General features: G+C 38.0%; 1 long non-coding RNA gene across 1 annotated transcript; it reads left to right on the top strand.

Moving 5' to 3' along the window:
• Nucleotides 1-5417: 5417 nt before the first annotated feature.
• Nucleotides 5418-9153, top strand: LOC121294369. Its single transcript, XR_005946778.1, has 3 exons — nucleotides 5418-5541; nucleotides 6822-6907; nucleotides 8253-9153. It is a non-coding gene; the product is annotated as an uncharacterized LOC121294369 (long non-coding RNA).
• Nucleotides 9154-9422: the final 269 nt, after the last annotated feature.

Here is a 9422-nt window from a genome sequence, read left to right as displayed (position 1 = left end):
TGTGTCTCCTGGAGAAAACTGATACTCACTCTTTATTGAACTAATTACTCAAAAAGAGACACTCTTTTTACTGTATCTCTACATTCATTTACATTGAGTCCCCAAACTAAGGTTTTGCATTGAGAGATTATATGAAAAGTATGAGGACCCACAATTAGAAAAAAAAAACACCAAGTAAACAGGAAAAAGAAAATGTACTTGAAGGTGTGTAAACATCATCATTGTGTTTTTACAGTAGCACATACTTTACTCATCACATTCTTCAATCTATCTCTTTTTTGCTTTCCCTAAAGATTCAGCGTTGCGCATCACCTGCTGAGCCGAGCTCAGAAACAGCTTGAGATCGGGAAAGTGATCTATCACACTAATCCCCCTCCTTCCTTTAATCATTTTTAAAAAATCTTGAATACTCTCAACGTTGTACCCTCCTCTCAATTGCTGACTAGCTGACAGCTTGTAAGTGAAAGAAGAGTCAGTGTCACTGACTTCCTCATCACTTGTCGTGCTGTCTTCAATTGCACTGTTCTCAGCGCTCTGGCTTCCTAGTCAAGCGCCAATCAGTCTCCTTGTGCTTTTAGAAAAGTGCAGCACCCTGATGCTTCAGTTCCTCTTTTCTATTCCTATTGTGGAATTTAAATTGTCCCTGTCTATCGCTTCCCCTGAAACCACCACTCCCTGATTTCTGCTCTGAGGAGTACCTTGTTCCTTCAACACTTCATCCTCCCTTACTGTACAGCAGTTCTACACTTCATCACCCCTTCCATCTTTGTCTTCCTGTACGGCAGTTCTACACTTCACCCCACCCCCCCTTATGTCTTCCTGTACGGCAGTTCTACACTTCACCCCACCCCCCCTTACGTCTTTTTGTACGGCAGTTCTAACCTGCGCTCCCAGCTCTGCCTGCTTCCACAATGGCTGAGTTTTTCTTACTCTCCGGTTCCCCAGCCTCAGCCCCGACAATCCCTGTTGCCCACACACCACTTCTCTTTCCTCCTGCATCCCCTGAGGCGCATTGTCTTCACTATTTTCCCCTTCAGCTCCCAAATCTTCTGCCATTTTCCCTGCTTGCCTAACTCCCTGACCGGGCGTGTCTGTAGTACCTTCAGCGGGCTTGCTCTCCACTGAGGTCCCTTTTCCTGCTTTGCTGTTTTCCCCATCACCTTGCTTACAATTTGTTGCTTTATGCCCTTCATGACCACATTTAAAACATTTAATTAATTCAGAGGAAGCAAACACAACATATTCACTCCCATCTACACTGAAACTCTTAATCCGATTTTTATAACTATAACATAAGAATAAAGGATGAAAAATGAAAGGAAAAATAAAAGCAGAGACAAGCCCTCACTAACTCTGAGCTCCTCACTCTGCACACACGCTGCAAGCACTCCCAACAGACACAACGACAAACAGACAATAATAGTAGATATATATATATATATATAGATAGATAGATAGATAGATAGATAGATAGATAGATAGATAGATAGATAGATAGATAGATAGATAGATAGATAATGATGTATTGGTCAGAATAACTATTGCATTACTGCTCAAACCAGTGAAAGAAACATTGAGTGATAATATATTATGGTTTACAGATCACTATTACAGTACTTGATAATGCGAGTCAGTGTTGGGATAGTCTAAACAAGTGGTATATCTGTATGCTGCTGTAAGTTGTATTGTAGAGACATTGCCTCCATTATTATATGTCTTACAACAAGAAAATCCGTTCTCTCAGAAAGTTGAAAGAAAATTGCAACTGTACTCTACTGTACTTCGCACAGTTTCTTGAAAAGGTTTTAGGTTTTGGATTGCTACATTACCAGTTTACTCTGTCTGTTTTCATTACACTAATTCTGACAGCAAAAGGAAACAAAGTCAGATTCTGTTGGCTGAAACCCAGCTGCAACCAACGCATTTTCTGCTGTGTGACAGGCAGGAGATTGAGATGGAGGTTGAAGTTGACACAACCCCCGTAGGAAAACGGGTTTTATTTACATATCAGGTCAATACACTGAACAACTCATGTGACACCACCAGCAATGGCAGCACAAAGATCACATACAACACTGTGTATGAAAACTTTGGTAGGATCTACAATCTCTGAATTAATCTTTTCTGTTTAATAATAAACTAACTTTGCTGAAGAGATTGATCAAGGCAGATAAAAGGCCAGGATGGATACCATAAAAATTCAATTAAACGCCTGCGGCATTTATGTACAATATTTGCCAGCAGACCCGGCACGTATTGGAGACCGGTGATTATTTGAGACTGACGTTTCTATTAGATCACATGCTTCACATGCTTCATGCAGTCATTGAGAAGCTGCTAACACACAACCTTGTAGCCACATCGTAACTCAATTTAAACATTGTAGCAACTTTGTGGAAAGGTTGTGTGTCAGTGGGAACTAAGTAAGTTTTGTTTTATAACAAAATAACATTGTATTGTACACACTCAACTATAAAGCAAACTTATTATTACTGCCTTGTTGTATGCACTGGTTAACAAGGATACGGTATGCAAAACGTTGGAAAATGAACACGCACAAGTATACGAATTGTTTTTAAAAGAATTAGAGCTACCATTGTTATTATTATTATTATTATTATTATTATTATTATTATTATTATTAATAATAATAATAATAATAATAATAATAATAATAATAATAATAATAATAATAACACATTCAAATCCACTAAAAGACAGCCCTGTAGATATCAGAACACAAGCATGTAGGCTACGCTTCATAATAATAATAATAATAATAATAATAATATAATAATAATAATAATAATAATAATAATAACACAAACTTCTAAAATGTTTTTGAAAATGAACAATAAAAACAATCAAAAATAATGTATTGTTTAATCTCAAACTTGTACATTGTTAATAGAACAAAACACGTTAAAATACACCAAGAGGTTTGTATCTGGCCTACTTTCAGCACGCTTAAAATGATCAAAACTTTTAATAACGTAATAACTGCATTAAACAAATATGCATTACATATAGGCCTACCGTTAATTACCTTAACTATTATTAGTATTTATTAATCCTGAGAGTCAGTTCTATTGCTGTAACTACGATGCTGATGTCACTAGCAGATAATTACATTACCCTCAGGCTCCTCATCTTCCAGCGTTTCAATGGCAAGGACAGAAACCCGGCGTTTATTTACAATATTTGCCAGCAGACCTGCCGCGTATTCCAGACAGGTGATGGATTACTGTATTATAAAAATAATTAAACTAATTACTGCTATTTATTATATATATATATATATATATATATATATATATATATATATATATATATATATATATATATATATATATATATCTAATATTATATATATATATAGATATATGCAGGGGGCAACTATTTACGATTCTGATCTACGGTGGAGATGCCAAAATGGCCTAGGTTTACCAGGAGCAAGAGGAGCCCTACAATACCAGTATCTCCCTTGATTATAAGGTTAGGTTCCCCACTCAAGTCCTGTCAAATAAATGAACACCAAGGAGGCAGGTATTGAATATAAAAATACAAAAAGTTAATTTTAATAAAACAGAATTTGACAAAGAGAAAGTGCAATTATTGTTTTATAGCCAGGCAATGGCAGTACCGCTCGTGTCCACTAGATAGGGAGGTCACACACCCTAATAAGAGAACACACACAAGAAGGTAATACAATGCTAATGTCAAAAAGGTCCCGGCATCTGTGGCAGCAAGAGCGCCCAGGAATCCTAAATACAAAGCAGAAATACTGATTACTTGCGTGAGTTTTGGATAGCACCTGATTCTTGTGCACTGCCAACAAGAAAGTTCTGGCAAGATATAAAATGCACGACATACAATACGGTATACAAAGCGAACAGTAAAAAGGCACTGTTTTCCCAAATGCACTGTCCATTTTTTCTCACGCCACCCAACTATGGTGGCTGACAACTACTGTTAACACAAACACAAATGCAAATCATTCAGAACAATAAGTTCTAGCGTATTAAAACAGTATTTTAAATATTTTCACCATGGCCCCCCCTGCAGGGGGGGGTGAAGTGTACCGGGGGGGACGTCCAGTCCATCAGCTGCATATAATATATATAATATATATTATATATATATGGACTAGAGAGCAAGGCTATACTGGAAAATAATTGACCATATATATATATATAATATATATATAGCCAGAATAGCATTGCAGCCTGGAGGTAACAATTGTCTTCCCAAGAGGCATTTCATTTTCCACAGTGAGCTGAGTCTGCAGTCCATATTTAATATATGAATCAGTCAAAATAATGAGTGAGGCAAGGTTGGATAGTAAATATGACTTTATATACTGTAAATTCATAAATATTTGCCAGCCTTTTATTACACGGTTTTCATGTATGAAAAAAATAAATAAAAAAATTAGGCACGAATATCTTAGTGCTGCACATATAATGAAGTAATGTACTACTACCAGTAAAATATGTTTCATGAGTGTGCTCGCCAAATATTTTGGTCACAAATATTTATGGTTTTACAGTATTTTGTTTAAATATGGCTGTTACAGCATGAAATGTTTTGAAGTTCAGACCGCAAGTTTTTTCTTTCTGTTGTAGTATGTTTTGTAATTCATTTTCTGTCACAGAATTGCCGTTCAGTAGTTTTTTTATTCAGCCATTTTATCTTATTGTTTAGGAGTGGAAGCAGAGGGCATTCCTTTGAAAATGGGCGGGTGATGTGAATCAGTCACATGACAGACTCAGACTATTGCCCGGTGGTGTAGGGATGTGATGGCAATAGTTAAATCTATTTTTCTCCTATGATGAGATTTTAACCAATCACCGGCCAGAATTTCCAAGCACTGATATATATATATATATATATATATATATATATATATATATATATATATATATATATATATATGTTTCCCAACAATGCTCTTAAAGGGGATGTCAGTTGTTCCTTTCTGCCTACCTCTTTTCAGGGATTGCTTGACAAAAAGCAAGCAGCTTGGAGCTTGTGCATTGCATCGACATTACTTTGCAATTATTAAAATTTGGCCCTTGTTGTGTCTTTTTTATGATGTATATAAATCCCGGACTAAAACAAATGGCTTTGTTGTCTTAATACTCTGTTCTGATTTAAAAACCTTCTGGACTCGTTCACAACAGCCTAGACCAGACCAGACCAATACACTGTAAATCAGTTGGGCTGGAGACTGAAAATCGCCTGAGAAATGTGAGAACTGCGCACAAGAGGGAATACAAAGTTACATCCTCTGGAAATAGTTTAAAAACAAACCACGACTCTCTTTAGTGCAACCCCACCCCCACCCTTTCTGACTCACAAAGCCCTTTCAGTGCTCCTCAGGGGATAGTGACACTGGGTGAGTATTTGAGCTCTGCCTGCTTAATATATGCTCTCACAGAGGCAGACAATGCCTACTGAGTCTTGCTTTTAAATAGATTACGCAGGATTCACACAAACAGCGTGCCATTTAGGAGGGAGGAAAAAAGAAAATCACTGCAAGTAAGAAAGCTGCATGCTTATTTTAAATAATGGATTTTTGGGAGTTTTATTTATTTTATTAACTTTTTCCATATTCTCATCTGTTGTCTAGTTTTTCCCTTAAAGCTCTCCTCTTTTCCAGTAGACTGGACTGAACTACCAAATCTAACCACTGGTAAAGCAGCTTTGCTTTTAATACTCAATTAACAACATGGTGACCTCATTTAAAATGAGCTACCAAATCAAACTGCTGCTTTTAATATATAATTAACATCCTGGTTACTTCATTCAGAATGAACTACAAAATAGTATCACTGATAACGCAGCTTTGCTTTTAATACTCTCAAATAAACTCCTGGTGGTCCATTGGAAACCCACTGGAAAAACATCTGCAACTGAATTTCAATCATATGGTTTACTTGATCATGAAAGTGTTCCAGTTAGATGAGGGATTAAAGTCAGATAATAAGAATCAGTTGAGTTCTAGAATTTTAAGCCGGAAATGTATGCAATGTCTGGCCCCTTAAAGCAAGTCACGTAGGCCACAACAAAGCAAAACACAAACATTTAAGTAAGTGTCTTTGCTTTAGAATGCAGTGCATATTTAGAGCCTCTTTACTAAAGGGCACTAAAAATTATGGTGCACCATAATTGTAATTAGTGAGCATATTCATAATTTTCGCATTTAGTATTGCAATTTTATTAATTATTGGTTGAAATGTTGGGCATATTATTGCACACACTGATTTTATTGTGTCACACTATGGTAATCAGAATGAATATGTGATTTTTATGGTAATGCATGACAATGTATTTAAGGCATGTCACTTTGATTAATGAGATGAGCTTTATTCACACCGTATGGTAAGGATGGTGTGGCAGAGCAAACCTCTGCCCTTTTTTAAATTGGCAGGGATGGGGTTAATTTCCCCTACCTGCCTGAGTTTATTATGTTCAGGTGGCTGGGGTTGACTAGTTGATTAGATGATTAGTTTAATTAACAATCAATCAGCGCCCAGCCACCTGACATAAAAGGAGGCTTCTGCTTCTCATTGAGGAGGATGGAGCTGAGGAAGCAGGTTGGTGTTTGGAATGGGGGGAATGGGGGGAATGGGGGGGAATGGGGGGTTGTAAATTTTTTTGTAATTTTTGAATTCTACATCCAGTGAAGGCATTGCCCAGCCTGGAAATTGTTATTTTTGCTTTTTGTCTTGCTTTATTTGTGTTTAAATCCCTTTATTTTGCCCTTGTGCACTTTTATTTTGTGTTTATTTATAATAAAAGTATTTTTTTAACTGCAGACTGTCTCTGGGCCCCTATCCACTCACCAGCCTGTCACAGAGGGCTTTGAGGTGGCAGCCCCAGAAATGAATGGAACACACAACAGGTAAGTCCTGGGGGTCAAGACAATAAGATACTTAAACAAAAACAAAACATTTTCCAAAACAAAATAGTACAGTGCCAAAACAGGCAGACACTACAAACAGCAAACAAAACACATACTGTGTTGGTACAGCGATCAGCTAGGTAGCAGTTTTTATATTTTAGCTCCTCTCTCCCGTTCTTTGCCCTGAACACATCAACCTCGTTCAGCCAAAGCTGCTTGTTTTTATATTGTGGCTGAGGGATTAACTCGCTATCAATTACCTAGTTTATCCCTCTACCACATTTGGCACAGGGTTTCTCATACATGTGGTCAACAGCCAGTTTGCCAATAATCACTCACTGTTGACCATGCATTCTTGCGATTTTATCTGGATGGGGCATTTTAACCCCATCCAGGCTTATTAACAATAATAATAAATCATTGTTTTTTTACACACTAAACCATACGTTTTAAATAATAATAACAATACAAAATAAACGGGCGGGGTGTACCCTGTATTAGGTATTATAATTTAAAACCACCTCCTCCACTAGAATTTCCAATTCTTCTGCATGTTGTTTTAGTTTGCGTTGCCTCTGCCTGTCCCCTGCTGATGCCTGCATCTGTTGATCAGTCATTTTTGGTGAATGTAAGCCACTTCCTTCATAATAATCCACCGACCAAAAGATACGCCTGGACTGCTACGGCCTTTTATATCACAGTGGTCACGGATTAGTGTTGGACATTATCATGCACATTAAATTATCGCTCACTATACATGTAGTGTGTTCGCTATGGTATGTAAATTAGCCAAATAGTGTGCATGTAAATTAATGAGTTCTCTGTTAGCAAATGGGGCAGTAAATTTAGATTTATGGTGCCTGTTAGGCTCACTAATTAATGTGCATTTTACAGCTACATTTACTCGCCTTTCGTAAATGAGGACCCTTGTATGCTAAAGTATATAGCATACCAGACCAATATCAAATAATTCTTTCAAATGTGTTCTTAGTCCCAACCTGTCAGATAAATGCTACTATAATTTCCATTATTACCACCGTGGTAGGCTCCTTTCTATGTAGTCTATGTACAGAGCAGTTTAATATAGTTCGTAGAATAAAATACTTAAGTACTGATAAGTAGAAATAAGGAGTGTGTTATATCACCCCTTAACGCCCATATTTCTTTTTTTGTTTTTTATAAATTTGGAATCGCCAATTATTTTTATTATTCTCCCCAATTTGAAATGTCCATTCATTTTATTATTTCAACCCAGCTCACTGCTGCCACTCAGGAGGGACGAAGACAGACACATGTGTCCTCCAAAACATGTGCTGTCAGCTGTCTGCTTCTTTTCACTCTGCAGTCCCTCTATGGAACCATATGGAGCTACAGCATCGGAGGGCCATGCAGCTCTGGGTAGCTTATAGGGAGGCCCGCAGTTGCCCAGACAGTCTACAGGGGTCGCTGGTGCACGGTGAGCCAAGGACACCCTGGCTGACCTAGACCATCCCCACCCGGGCGGTGCTTGGTCAATTGTGCACTACCTGCTGGGAGCTCCCATCCATGGTCGACAGTGGAATAGCCTGTACTTGAACCAGCGACCTCCAGGCTATAGGGTGTAGCTTGTACTCCATGCAGAGTGCCTTTACTGGATGTGCACTCAGGAGCCCCATTTAACTCCCTTATTTCTACAAGTAAGCTGGTATTTACTAACGTGAATGCACCTTTGTAGCAGGGGAGGTCTGTGCTGACTGTTTGGCGTATATGTGGTACTGCAGGAAGGGGGGCAGCGGCCTCGTAGATCTGCCTGTCAGTCATTGCAGTGACACTAGAGGTGGGGAATAGGACGTGTTGGCTCTCTGAGTGGCTCAGAGGCAGGCCTGGGGACCCTATAAAATAGCGCTTTGCTGTTTCCCTCAACCAGTCAAAGACAAAATGAGCCAGCTGGTGGAAGCTATGCTGCCGGACAAAGCACTGTCAGAGAAGAACGAGCAAAATATATAATTAAAAAGAAAAAAAAAAGGAACTTTTAGGAGCAGGGAACAACTTTGGCAGAACCCTGAACAGTACGTGCAGGTTGAGGAAACGGGTGAACGTAAGACGGAGACCTGGGTCGTGCAGATAGCGATGGCTGGGGTAACGCTGCTGAGTGCAGCACCTTTATTTTGTAGTTTTATTACTTTGTATTTTTCCTTTCGACTTTCGGTTTGCTGATTACACTATGTAACACATTTTTTGTTCCTGGGTAGTAAGTGTTATTTCTTAATTGCTTATGCCACAAAAGTATAGAAAATGGCTATTATTCCCCACAAACTTTGCTTTAATGATCAGGACAGGTAAATTTCAAAATATCACTATTTCCAATGAGAAAACGGGCGAATTTGTGTCTTTTTCGTTCACATAAATTCAGAAAAAAACAACATATGAATCCAAATTAACATGTATTTATACTAAAGTAATACAAAAATGACTACAAAAGATTTAGAAGTGAGTAGTTTTTCGAGATTTACAATTATACTGTAAATTTATACGA

The sequence above is a fragment of the Polyodon spathula genome, chromosome 19 (assembly GCF_017654505.1).
Source record: "Polyodon spathula isolate WHYD16114869_AA chromosome 19, ASM1765450v1, whole genome shotgun sequence".
NCBI classification, from domain to species: Eukaryota; Metazoa; Chordata; class Actinopteri; order Acipenseriformes; family Polyodontidae; genus Polyodon; species Polyodon spathula.
The sequence above is the reverse complement of the archived record's forward strand: the minus strand, read 5'-3'. Positions and strand labels throughout refer to the sequence as shown.